Consider the following 13211-nt stretch of genomic DNA (forward strand, 5'->3'; position numbering starts at 1 on the left):
ATAATAAATATTTAAAAATTCAAAGGGGAAAATTATTTTGACTACCCAAAAAAATAACCCCCTAGGCCCAAAAAGTTTTTAAAAAATAAGTGACCTTCTTTTAAAAGTAAGTGAAAGTGGGGCCCCGAGCTTTCAGGCCCAAATGGCCCCTCGTAAAAAAAAGAAAAAATTTTCGGTCCTGAAAACTTTAAAAACTAAAATGGGCCCGGATTTTGGAAAATAGTTTTACAATTTTTTTCGGGATTTTGACCCTTTTATTAAACCCAAAAATTGGTTTCCCCCACCCAACCATTAACTGACTAAAATGGTTTTTCTTTTGCAAAAATTTCATTTAATTTTTCTACCGAAAAAAGATAAACGCCAATAGGCAATGTTTGAACTAAAATTAAGGAATCATTAAACATTAAAGTAAGTGGAAAGTGCCCAAAACTAGGCGTGGCAAAGAAGCCCCCCAAAACTGTAAAAAAATTTCGGTTGGAAATTTTATCTTTTTAAAAAACTGTGGGAAGGTTTGGAGAATAAATGATTTAAATTTTTTCGGGGTTTTATTCCATTAAAAACCAAATTTTGGTTTCTCCCATCAATTTTCCCTTTACTAAATTGGGTTTCCTGGGAAAAAAATTTCCTTAAAATTTTTTTCCCCAAAATTTGTGTTTTAGGAAAATTTGATATTTGAAAAAGGGCAGACTTTTTGAAAATTTCCCACTTTTGGTTTGTTAAACTTTTGTATGGGCTTTTCCTCGTGAAAACCCAATACAGCAATTCTATTCCATTGCCCCTTATAGTTGACTTACTAAAAGGTAGCGGGGGTTTTAAAACATTTCAAAAACGCAAAAATTTCGGTCCGGAAATTCATTTCAAAAAAACTGAAAAAGGGACAGAGATTTGGGAAATGATTTTACAATTTTATTCGGGATTTGACTTCCCGTACCCCCAAATTTGGGGTTTTATTTCCCTATTTAAATGACAATTGGTTTTTTCCCTGGGGAAAAAAATTTATCTAATTTGCCCCAAATTTTGTTGGAAATTTGATATTCGAAAAAGGGCAGCTTTTTGAAAATACAAATTTTCGGTTTTGTTAAACTTTTCTGTGGGTTCCTCCGACCGAAAAAACTTCCCCCACCTCTTCGGTCATATGCCACTTATAGTTTAAACCCTTACTAATTTAGCGGTGAGAAAAATTTAGTAAAAAACTTTTAAAATTCGGTCCTGGAAATTTCACTTCAAAAACTGAAAAAAGGGACAAGATTTGGGGAATTGATTTTTCAATTTTTTCGGGTTTTTTACTTCCGTACCCAAATTTGGTTTCAAACCATCATCAATTAACTGGGCTAATTGGTTTTCTGGGGAAAAAAAAATTTTATCTAATTTGTCAAAATTTTGTGTTCAGGAAATTTTGATTTGAAAATGGGACGACTTTTTGAAAATCAATTTTCGGTTTTTTAAGCTTTTCCTGCGAGGCTTCCCCCGACTGAAATCCAAAACTTTCCCCCCACCTTATCATGTCCCCCTTGGCCACCTATATTGACTTACTTAATTGGTTTAGCGGGGGGGAGAAATTCATTCAAAAAATGCAAAAAATTTCGGCCCCCGGAAATTTTCTTCAAAAAAAATGAAATGGGACAAGAAATTTGGGAAAATAGGGTTTTTTCAATTTTATTTTGGGTTTTTTTACTTCCCCCCGTACCCAAATTTGGTTTCATACCCCAAACAATTATGATAATTGGTTTTTCTGGGCAAAAATTTCTCTAATTTGTAAAGTTGTTTTGTTCAGGGAAATTGGGGTACGAAATGGGACGATTTTGAAAATACAACTTTTCGGTTTGTTAAGCTTTCTGCTGTGGGCTTCCTCCGACCGAAATCAAACTTCCAGCACCTTTATCGTGTCATATGCCACTTATAGTTGACTTACTAATTGGTAGCGGGTGAGAAATTCAGTAAAAACTGTAAAATTTCGGTCCTGGAAATTTCATCTTCAAAAAACTGAAAATGGGACAGAGATTTGGAGAATATGATTTTACAATTTTATTCGGGATTTTGACTTCCAGTACCCAAATTTGGTTTCATACCATCATCAATTAACTGACTAATTGGTTTCTGGGCAAAAATTTCATCTAATTTGTCAAATTTGTGTTCAGGAAATTTGATATTTGAAAATGGGACAGACTTTTGAAAATACAACTTTTCGGTTTGTTAAGCTTTCTGCTGAGGGCTTCCTCCGACTGAAATCAAACTTCCAGCACCTCTATCATGTCATATGCCACCTATAGTTGACTTACTAATTGGTAGCGGGTGAGAAATTCATTCAAAACTGCAAAATTTCGGTCCTGGAAATTTCATCTTCAAAAACTGAAAATGGGACAGAGATTTGGAGAATATGATTTTACAATTTTATTCGGGATTTTGACTTCCAGTACCCAAATTTGGTTTCATACCATCATCAATTAACTGACTAATTGGTTTCTGGGCAAAAATTTCATCTAATTTGTCAAATTTGTGTTCAGGAAATTTGATATTCGAAAATGGACAGACTTTTGAAAATACAACTTTTCGGTTTGTTAAGCTTTCTGCTGTGGGCTTCCTCCGACCGAAATCAAACTTCCAGCACCTCTATCGTGTCATATGCCACTTATAGTTGACTTACTAATTGGTAGCGGGTGAGAAATTCAGTAAAAACTGTAAAATTTCGGTCCTGGAAATTTCATCTTCAAAAACTGAAAATGGGACAGAGATTTGGAGAATATGATTTTACAATTTTATTCGGGATTTTGACTTCCAGTACCCAAATTTGGTTTCATACCATCATCAATTAACTGACTAATTGGTTTCTGGGCAAAAATTTCATCTAATTTGTCAAATTTGTGTTCAGGAAATTTGATATTTGAAAATGGGACAGACTTTTGAAAATACAACTTTTCGGTTTCTTAAGCTTTTTGCTGAGGGCTTCCTCCGACTGAAATCAAACTTCCAGCACCTCTATCATGTCATATGCCACCTATAGTTGACTTACTAATTGGTAGCGGGTGAGAAATTCATTCAAAACTGCAAAATTTCGGTCCTGGAAATTTCATCTTCAAAAACTGAAAATGGGACAGAGATTTGGAGAATATGATTTTACAATTTTATTCGGGATTTTGACTTCCAGTACCCAAATTTGGTTTCATACCATCATCAATTAACTGACTAATTGGTTTCTGGGCAAAAATTTCATCTAATTTGTCAAATTTGTGTTCAGGAAATTTGATATTCGAAAATGGGACAGACTTTTGAAAATACAACTTTTCGGTTTGTTAAGCTTTCTGCTGTGGGCTTCCTCCGACCGAAATCAAACTTCCAGCACCTCTATCGTGTCATATGCCACTTATAGTTGACTTACTAATTGGTAGCGGGTGAGAAATTCAGTAAAAACTGTAAAATTTCGGTCCTGGAAATTTCATCTTCAAAAACTGAAAATGGGACAGAGATTTGGAGAATATGATTTTACAATTTTATTCGGGATTTTGACTTCCAGTACCCAAATTTGGTTTCATACCATCATCAATTAACTGACTAATTGGTTTCTGGGCAAAAATTTCATCTAATTTGTCAAATTTGTGTTCAGGAAATTTGATATTTGAAAATGGGACAGACTTTTGAAAATACAACTTTTCGGTTTGTTAAGCTTTCTGCTGTGGGCTTCTTCCGACCGAAATCAAACTTCCAGCACCTCTATCGTGTCATATGCCACCTATAGTTGACTTACTAATTGGTAGCGGGTGAGAAATTCAGTAAAAACTGTAAAATTTCGGTCCTGGAAATTTCATCTTCAAAAACTGAAAATGGGACAGAGATTTGGAGAATATGATTTTACAATTTTATTCGGGATTCTGACTTCCAGTACCCAAATTTGGTTTCATACCATCATCAATTAACTGACTTATTGGTTTCTGGGCAAAAATTTCATCTAATTTGTCAAATTTGTGTTCAGAAAATTTGATATTTGAAAATGGGACAGAGTTTTGATAATACAACTTTTCGGTTTGTCAAGCCTTCTGCTGTTGGCTTCCTCCGACCGAAATCAAACTTCCAGCACCTCTATCGTGTCTTATGCCACCTATAGTTGACTTACTAATTGGTAGCGGGTGAGAAATTCATTCAAAACTGCAAAATTTCGGTCCTGGAAATTTCATCTTAAAAAACTGAAAATGGGACAGAGATTTGAACAATATGATTTTCACTTCCAGCACCCCATAATGGGACAGAGCAAGAATGTGAGAAATGATACAGATAAGGTCGCTTATCTGAATCAAATAATCATCACATCTCACTCTCAGGGATATTATTACATATTACGTAAATATTTTTTGGAACATTTTTATCCCCGGCCCCCCCCCCCCTCCGTATTCAGTTTTACACATAGCTATTGTGTCAAAATTACACTAACGGAATCATTTGGAAACCCCCCCCCCCCCTCAGCTGATTACGTAATATGTGAACGACCCCTAAGAGAATGTTCTATTTCACCCAGTTAGGTGGTCTCATCCTTAACTTTGAGTTTCTACTCTTTATTTCTCATTGTGAGTGTTTGAAGTTAATTTGGGAGCGAAGTTCGGTTTGGCTTAAAGTCAAAAAAGTTGGGCGATTGATTTAGCTTAAATAATAAGTGGTAAATGGTAAAATAACTAAATTATTTGAGTTGTCTTTATCAAGCATCGAACTCTGCAGACAGGTTAAGACTAATGTTTACCTGGGGACCCCAGGCTATTATATTTATGTTTATAAACATAATGATTCCGCCGAATAAATATTCGGCGGAATGACAGGCTGATCGCCGCCCAGTAAGACTTAATGTCTAACTTTAAATTATATCTTGGTTATCCTGGGAAAGAATTGAGAATTGGATGCTGAATAAGTTAACTTTACCCCCCAGTTCCATGGCCAGATATTATGCCAAATTATTAGACGGAGATCGTCTACTGATATTTCTCCGGATATTTCTCCGGTTTGCAGTTCCACGACCGGAGACCATCTACGCGGTAATTTTGTTGATTCTGTATGATTCTGCATGAATTAATCTCCGAGAAATTCCCGGAGAGCTTCATCTCCGTCTAATACAGTAGAAGGAGCCGGAGAATCATCTCCGGAGATGATCTACGGGAAATGGACCTCCGTCTAATAATTTGGCATACCTTAATTCCCAAAAATTTGGGCGACAAAAAATTTGAGCGGGCCTCTCGCCCAAATTTTTTGCAGACCAAATTAATTGCATAAATCTTTTCCGTCTGCTAAATTTTTTGCTAACCAAATTTTTGGCATTTGGCCTGTGGCCCTGAAATCTATAGAAAGATGGCTTTTTCTTCATATCCAAGTGAAATAATATTAGAAATTTTAGTTTTCTAATCTGTAATTCATGGCTTGACCAAGTAAAAAGGCTTATATTTTAAATGAATAGAAATAACTGGAATGGCTAGAGGTACGGATAGCTAGAGATTCAAACAAGATCTGCAAATGGATTATCATCCACCGTAAAGTCTGATCTACAAGCATCAGTTATACCCGACTTCTCAAAGCCTTTCCTTATGTCATCTTGCCTCCCTTTTAAATATACAAAAAGTTCGTTGATCCAACGAGCGTGTATTTCACAGATCACTGTCAAGCGGGTATCAATTTTCACATTGTCTGATGAAACTGATAATAATTGTATGTGAAAGGGGTATGATAAGATATGCTGAGTGTAAGTAGACTAAACTATCTGATTGAGAGACCAAATATCACTATTGTATATCTATCATTTTGTACTGTGCCATCATCACTGTATTTTTTAGTAGTTACTGGGCAGATCGTAAATTTCATAATGTGAAACAACTCATACTACCACCTACATGCTTAAAATTGATAGCAAAATGACTGGAATAATAAGGAATAATAATGAACTAAGGCAAACATCTAACTGAAATTTTAGTGGAAAATCGTTCATTTTTCAAAGAATTTGTGCCCAAATTTTCGGTCGCCCAAATGAGTTCAAATTTTCTGCCCAAATTTTTCGGGCTCAAATAAATTGAGCTCAATATAATGGCACACAAATTTTTGGGAACTAAGGTAATATCCGGCCATGGAACTGGGGTGTGAGTCGACTATCGAATTCAACTGTCCTTGTTAGCTGTGATGTTGCGCAATATTCGAATTGATAGAAAAAATGAGTTTCGAATGTTTAATGTCCAATGAATTATACACCTCCAAACTTCACGATAGTATGCCCACGTGCGCGCGCGCATATGACTACACAGTAATCGAACATTTACCCACATTGCACAATGTTTCTTTCTTCTTTACGTTTGCGCGCCGACAACGGACAGCGTTACATTTTCTTTATTCGGTTGCAGTGTCCAATGTTCAGTATATCTTCGGCACTTCGGGCATCGGATCTCCGATCTGGGGCATGTACTGAAGCGCTGCTACATCAGAGATTTCTAGCTAGTTTGAAGATTTTGAACACTGATTCCTACTATAATAGCTTTAGTTATAGTGGTACCACTAATTGATTTTCCCTGGCGGCACATTCGCCAGCAATCAACTAATCAACATATTAGTGGCGTTGACAAACTTATCTTCTTAAAATTCATAGCTAAGGCTAAGCTTATAAAATAAGCAAATGAGGATTATTATGCTGTCATTATGAAAAAAATTAGTGTTCCCTGCATCGCATACATACTACATAGTTCTGGATTTTATTTTAAGTTCTAGTTTACTAACATTAAGATTAAACGTAGTACTGGTATACAATGCAAATGGGCGTTTTCTTGCTAACAACAACTGCCGCACCTTTTGCACTTTGCTTTAATATTCAGTTCATTGCAGTGTAGTTTTGGACACTTACTTTTTGCAAGAGTCCTTAGGGTTTGAAATAATAGCTTTGGATCATGATCAAAGTCTAAATTTTACTTACTTGGTCATAAAATATTGGTGATTTTGGAATGATTGTTTCAAACCCAAACATTACCATTGAGATCACCGTTCATAATCGTTACATATATTGTAATGAATTACACCCGAGCCATGTGGCGTTCCCATACCCTGATAAAGTAACAGTTGAGTTCCCTTGATGACGTCGTAATATTATGCACCCTGTAACGTAATCCAGACTTATTTGCCCCTTTGGTCGGTGAGGTATAAAAGTATGAAATGCTGCACATGGGCGCCTGATTTCATCAGAATAAACCACACTTGGCTAATTCAATGTGTTTTATCTGAGAGATGGCAGGAAGTTCGTTTCAACTAGGATATTAGCGTCTACTCTGCGGCCCTCTAACCAGGTTGGTTTAAATCTTCCTTGTCAAGTTATGTAACCATTTATAATTTTAGACTTTCAATGAGTCAATGACTCAACTGTCTTTCCTAGTTAGATCATTCTCATTTCCCAACTTCGACTAGTAGCCTGTCGAGGGCAGCCAGCACCAGATCAGTGCAGGTCGGCTGTCTTACTACTCTAGACACTATTTCCCCGGATAAGTTTGTGTTGCTATGGTTACATATGTACAGCACGTGTATGTGAAATCTAGTCACGTGATTATATCCGGACTGATTTTGGGTGTGATAATTGGGTTGTCTTTCCTGCGTGCATTTTACACACAATTTGTTACATCTTGAGAGCTTGAGTACTCTCTGAACCTCCTGCCTCCTGGTATGTTCAGTTTACTTTGGTAGTTTGTAATTTGTCGCTCGCTGATTTTGTAGTTATCTCGACTCTGCTGTGTTCATCACCTTTAATTTATTAATTAAATCGGATATTTTTACTCTTTATGTAAAATATTCTATTTTTTCTTTTTTATTGAGAAGTATAACGTCATGCTGACCAGAAGTATAAATGAGTTCAGATAGTTAATATTTCAAACGATAGATTTTCCGACTTTTTATAATATGCAGTTGCTTGTCGTAAATTTCTATTCATTACAACATCAGCCTTACTGATCTTGATTAGAAATTCTAAGGAAACTGACGATAATCCGCCCTCTTTTTATCTAGTCTATATACTTGCCTGCTTCAAACAGTATCAGTTTGTTTTCAACTTAACATTCAGCTTTCAGTCTAACTTACTAATCCTTATTTCACATTTGCTTTAAGGTTTACGCATGACGAAAATTTCCAATTCAAAACACTAACAAAAAGACAAAAGTCAGGCCAGCTAATTATCACCAAATTCGCCTCAATCACCTTGAGGGTGTCTGGATCTTGAAAAATTTACACGATTGTAATCTGTCGCGAGCCTTTTGCAAAACAGGTTATTATCTAAATAATACTTTCGTCTAGAGTGATTATACTTCGGACCGATATATAGATGGAACAAAAATTGTGTGGTAATTTCAGGCGTCAAAATTTGGACACGATCCAAGAAGCCCAGCACAGCTTCATTGAATTCCATGTTAAAATTCCACCGAAATATATTACTATGGAATTAGATTTAGGGTAAGGTTTAGGGTTTACCAGAAACAATTTCCACCGATTAGGCATACGAACTTTTTTACGTTTGTCACAACTGTAACAATTTTCTAAAATCCAAACAATGCAAAAGCAACTCGCACAAATTAAAAAATAAGGAGCTCTTTACTTATGAGTTATGACGGAAACAGCAAGGGCGGAATTTCACGGCATTGTTCTTTGTCTCGCAGTCAAATAAAATTGGAATCCAATTATAACTTTGCAGTTAGTAAATTAGTAAATGGCATCTTTGTAACTACATTGCATCTTTGTTACATATTCTTACTATCTCGGGTCACCAAATCTATTCTGACGTGTGTTGATTTGTGGCTCGTTTTCCTAGGGTACAATCCAGGTTTATTCAGCCCTAAACCGTTTACACTTTACAGGGTTGTCAGTGACCTTATAGTATATCTGATTACATGTCAGGTGACCTATCAGGATAATATTCCCCAAATAAGTTATACCCGTCGCCAGTGTGTTTGCTAACTATTCTAACCATTCTAACCCTGCACACTGTCATGTACAGTTCACAGAGAACTTATAGAATCAGGTTTGTTTTCTTAACTCTGTTTCAAATTAGACGTATTGTATACTGCAGGGGAGGATACAGTTGGTGAATTCTGTTTGGTCGAGGACACGTTGCACCTTTTGGAAAAACTTGATACTCTGCACCACTTACACCAATTGCACGTGCACAGTTAACCCAGTTTACATTACACGTGCACAGTTAAACCCGTTTACAATTACACGTGTGCTAAACACTACGTCAATATTCCCCAATTACAGGCTAAAAACCTCTACTCTTGGCAAAATATACAGTGAACACAGACTACTACTACGTATATAGCTAAAATACACGTCAATCCATTGTCATATCTACCCCATTGCTACTTTGTAATGTACAAAGTAGACAATAATAATTGGAATGAGTGTTGGAGAGTTTGAGCATGAGGATACAGTAAGTGTTTGAGAGGCATACAGGATACACTAATGAATGGAGAGAGAGAGCTTAGTAGCCCCGGTTTAGTAGTTTTAAGTTAACAGTTTAAGATGTCTTGAATAGTCCGTTTCTTTTAGTTGATGGTTGAGGGTGTGTTTGTCTTTAAAGAGTTATATTCAATCTTAATTTGAGCCATCGAGCTTGAAACTAATTGTGGGCATCAATGCTGTACTAGTTTACTGGTTTCCAAGTTAATATCACACTGTAATGGTTCCCTTACTCCTTACAATGGAGCAATGGCTCACTGATTTATACTCCTCACATCTTCAATCTCCGCCATGTTCCCCAGTTTATCTAAATACCTCTGATCAGCCGTAAAAGCTTTGATTGTAGCTACAACACCGAGCTGTCCAACACGCAAGTTGCTATCAACTGTCAAAACAATCGGCCCCTCCTTCACTCCTTGCTTCTACTTAAAACTAAGTCTACTTAAAACTAAGATTCAGAGACCACCACGGATAAGTAAAGACTGGCCGCATTTTGCTTTGATCCGGCGTACGTTAAGTATCAACATTAGTTACCTGTACTCATCAAGCTGCTGCTCAAGTTTTGGAAGTTTGTATCTCTACGTAGTTAACTCGTGAACTTACAACTGTGCTAGTTCTAGTGTTCTACTGTATGTTTCTAATCTTGACGTTCGTTCTGCGTTTTTATCCTCGTATATTAATATGTCATACTTCCATATTTACCATCCACTATTCTAATATCAACTTTATATTTTACCCACAAATCAACTATAAAGATGACCTCTCAATTACAGAGGTGTAATTTTACAGAGGTGGGGATAATATTTACAGTATCTGTAACCGGACCATCCCTAACTTAGACCACTCTGGACTGGTCACGTGGTCACGTGGTCACGTGGTCTCGTGGTCACTCTGAACCTTCAAATATCACTTCAGATATCCCCCACTATTAGCAACTTAGTAATCTGTACCTGTCACTGTAATGCTCACTATATCCCAGTTATTATTACTAAAAATGGGAGCTGTCGTGTGCTACAGATAGTGTGACAGGTTAACTATTCCAGCTATTCCTCTCTGTGTGTGTGTGTCTTCATTTCAGGGGGAGTTCTAATTTAATATCACGTGATTTCATTGGGAGTTCTAGTGTGGGATCACGTGATTTCATTGGGAGTTCTAGCTTGAGATCCGGCCTCTTGTTATTATGGTTATTATGTGGTTATTTAGTATTGAAATTTAGTCGCGCATCATGAGAAATATCATGTCTTAAAACAAATATTGACAGAGACTGCAACTTTATCCCTGGCTTAGCATTAACTTCAGATATTTAAGGTAGATATTTAAAATATGACAGGAAAGCGTGGGTTGGATTTTTTGGTCCAATCAAACAAAAAACCTAACACCACGTGACCAATCAAAGTTTAAGATTACCCACGCTAAAGTCACAACATCAGCTTCATTACGTGTTGATGTGGGTCACAGTGTTTTGATATAAATTGTGGCATGTTGTATGTCACATGTGGCATGTTATACGGCTGCTCATGTTACAGACTACTGCTGTCAATGTCACATCCTTATGATGAGTCATTGATTTGTAATCATAGATCTTGAGAGAGTCAACCCAAAATGTGTCAGCTTCATCATGATGTAAATGTAATTGTGCAGACTTTACTTTGAGATTAGAGCTTTTGGTGTGGAGGTTTGTTATGATGTTAGGATAATTGTGCGCAGACTTTACTTTGAGATTAGAGCTTTTGTTATATGGAGGTTTGTTATGATGTAAAGATAATTGTGCAGACTCTACTTTACTTTGAAGTTAGTAGCTTATGGTTGTGGTGTGTCAGCTTTATTACATTTATGATGTTAGGTTTGGGTAGACAGTAGATTGGGCTTGTTAGGTTAATTGTGCTGACCCTTCTTTTGAGCGTTTGGTTTGATGGTTAGTACTTGTGATGCAGATGATGTAAGATTTATGCAGACTATACTCAGTGCTAGGTTTGTAATTGTGTAGACTATACTCTGAGTTTGTAGCGTGTAGACTATACTTTGAGTTTGTAGCGTTTGGTGAAGTTTGAGTGGTATGTTTGTCTTTGTTAATTGGTTGGCAGCTGGAGCCGGAATCTGGTATTTGAGCTGCTCCAGCATGGGCTGAATATTATTTACAACCTTAAATTGTTCCTTTAATTTGCATTGCTAATTTCGTAGATATCTCCCTGTCTCTGATCACATAATCAATCCAGCTCTTGTAGTTGTGATATTACCGTCCATTTCTAATTATGCCTCGTCGCCGGACCTCATACGATTCATTTTTTCAGCCTGTCCTGCAGTATTAGAAAGATCTATTAAACCATTTATAGCCATCAATATTGAAAGTTTAATATTACGGAAATACTTATAAGGTGCTTAAGTTGGTCAGCCAGGGATTGCCGATTACTCGGGGACAACAGTATCAAATACGCCCCCCCGATTTGTCCATCTGCTTGTATTGGTTTATAAAAGCGACATTGGTTCGGAAGTTTTGGTACCGGCCGGTCCTTTTTAAGCAGGTCGCAGACGGTGTTAAGCAATTGCCCCATAACTAAAGGCCTAATAATCTCCCATTTTTGTTGTTATCGGGAGTATAAGTGAGTCTGTAGTAAACTTCCAAACTCCTCTGCAATGTACAGCAAACTGTTAAAACATTACCCTCCTCCCAATAACAACATCATCTGTTTACAAACTAGATGTAACAAGGCTGGTATAAGTGGTATAAAGTCGACACTTTCATCTCACCACGTGACACACCACGTGACACTGTGACCACCAGGATTCATTAACACGTCCCTCACCTTGACACACACTCCGTACTTACCAGACCCGGAACTAATAAATCACTCACAGCACATCCTGTCAAACATTGTAGCACCCTCCTCCACTTCTCATCAAACACTGCACCACCACCGGCCCACGTGCAAGTTCTCATGGGTACCCCTGGCAACACAATAGCAAGTTGTACAGCGGGGGGCTGGCGGAAGTAAGCTAGTCACGTGGTGTTGTCACGTGGCGGTGTCACGTGGGGGGTTGTACCCTGGTGGTTTATATGGTTTATCGTGTATAATGTGTACTGCATGTGTGTGTTTTGGGGCGGGACTGGTTATGGCTACCATGGTGACTGTTTGCTGTTATTCTGTGATTCTTCATTTCTCTCATAGATTCCTTGTCTCGTTGGTATTGTGGTTTTATTGTTTGTTTTAGGTTTAATTTTATTTCCGGATACAATTTTTTAAAATAACACAATATATTTTGTCGCCATTCGAATAGCATCCTACACATATAAATGGGACCACCCGCACCGTATTGAAATTTCAAAATATCAACATTCCGGTGAAATAATAATCCCACATCAGCAGACGGGCCCCTCCTCTGAATTGATGTACAAATATGTGTTACAAATATGTGTTACACCAAACAATACTCCCTCACTTTACTTTACTGTTCTCAGTTGACAGTTTCATTGTTTGGGCCATTCATCATTTCAATAAAGCCAATGAAGCAATGATACTACACCAGATTCAGAAAAAAACAATAAATAAATTCCAATTCGTCACACTCTTCGCAGCCTTTTATACTAAAGTTTCGTCTGTCTTTAAGCAGTCGTCATCATGAGTAATCCAGCGGCCATGTTGAATGCCATTTAATTCGTCACACTCTTCGCAGTTTTAGTTTGCCTAAAATATCAGCCGGCGTTGTAAATCGAGGCAATTAGTATGTACCTACTCATTAAACAGGAAAATAAGGTGTAATTATGTGCC

This window comes from Bolinopsis microptera, chromosome 10 (genome assembly GCF_026151205.1).
Source record: "Bolinopsis microptera isolate Bmic1 chromosome 10, MBARI_Bmic_1.0, whole genome shotgun sequence".
Lineage (NCBI taxonomy): Eukaryota > Metazoa > Ctenophora > Tentaculata > Lobata > Bolinopsidae > Bolinopsis > Bolinopsis microptera.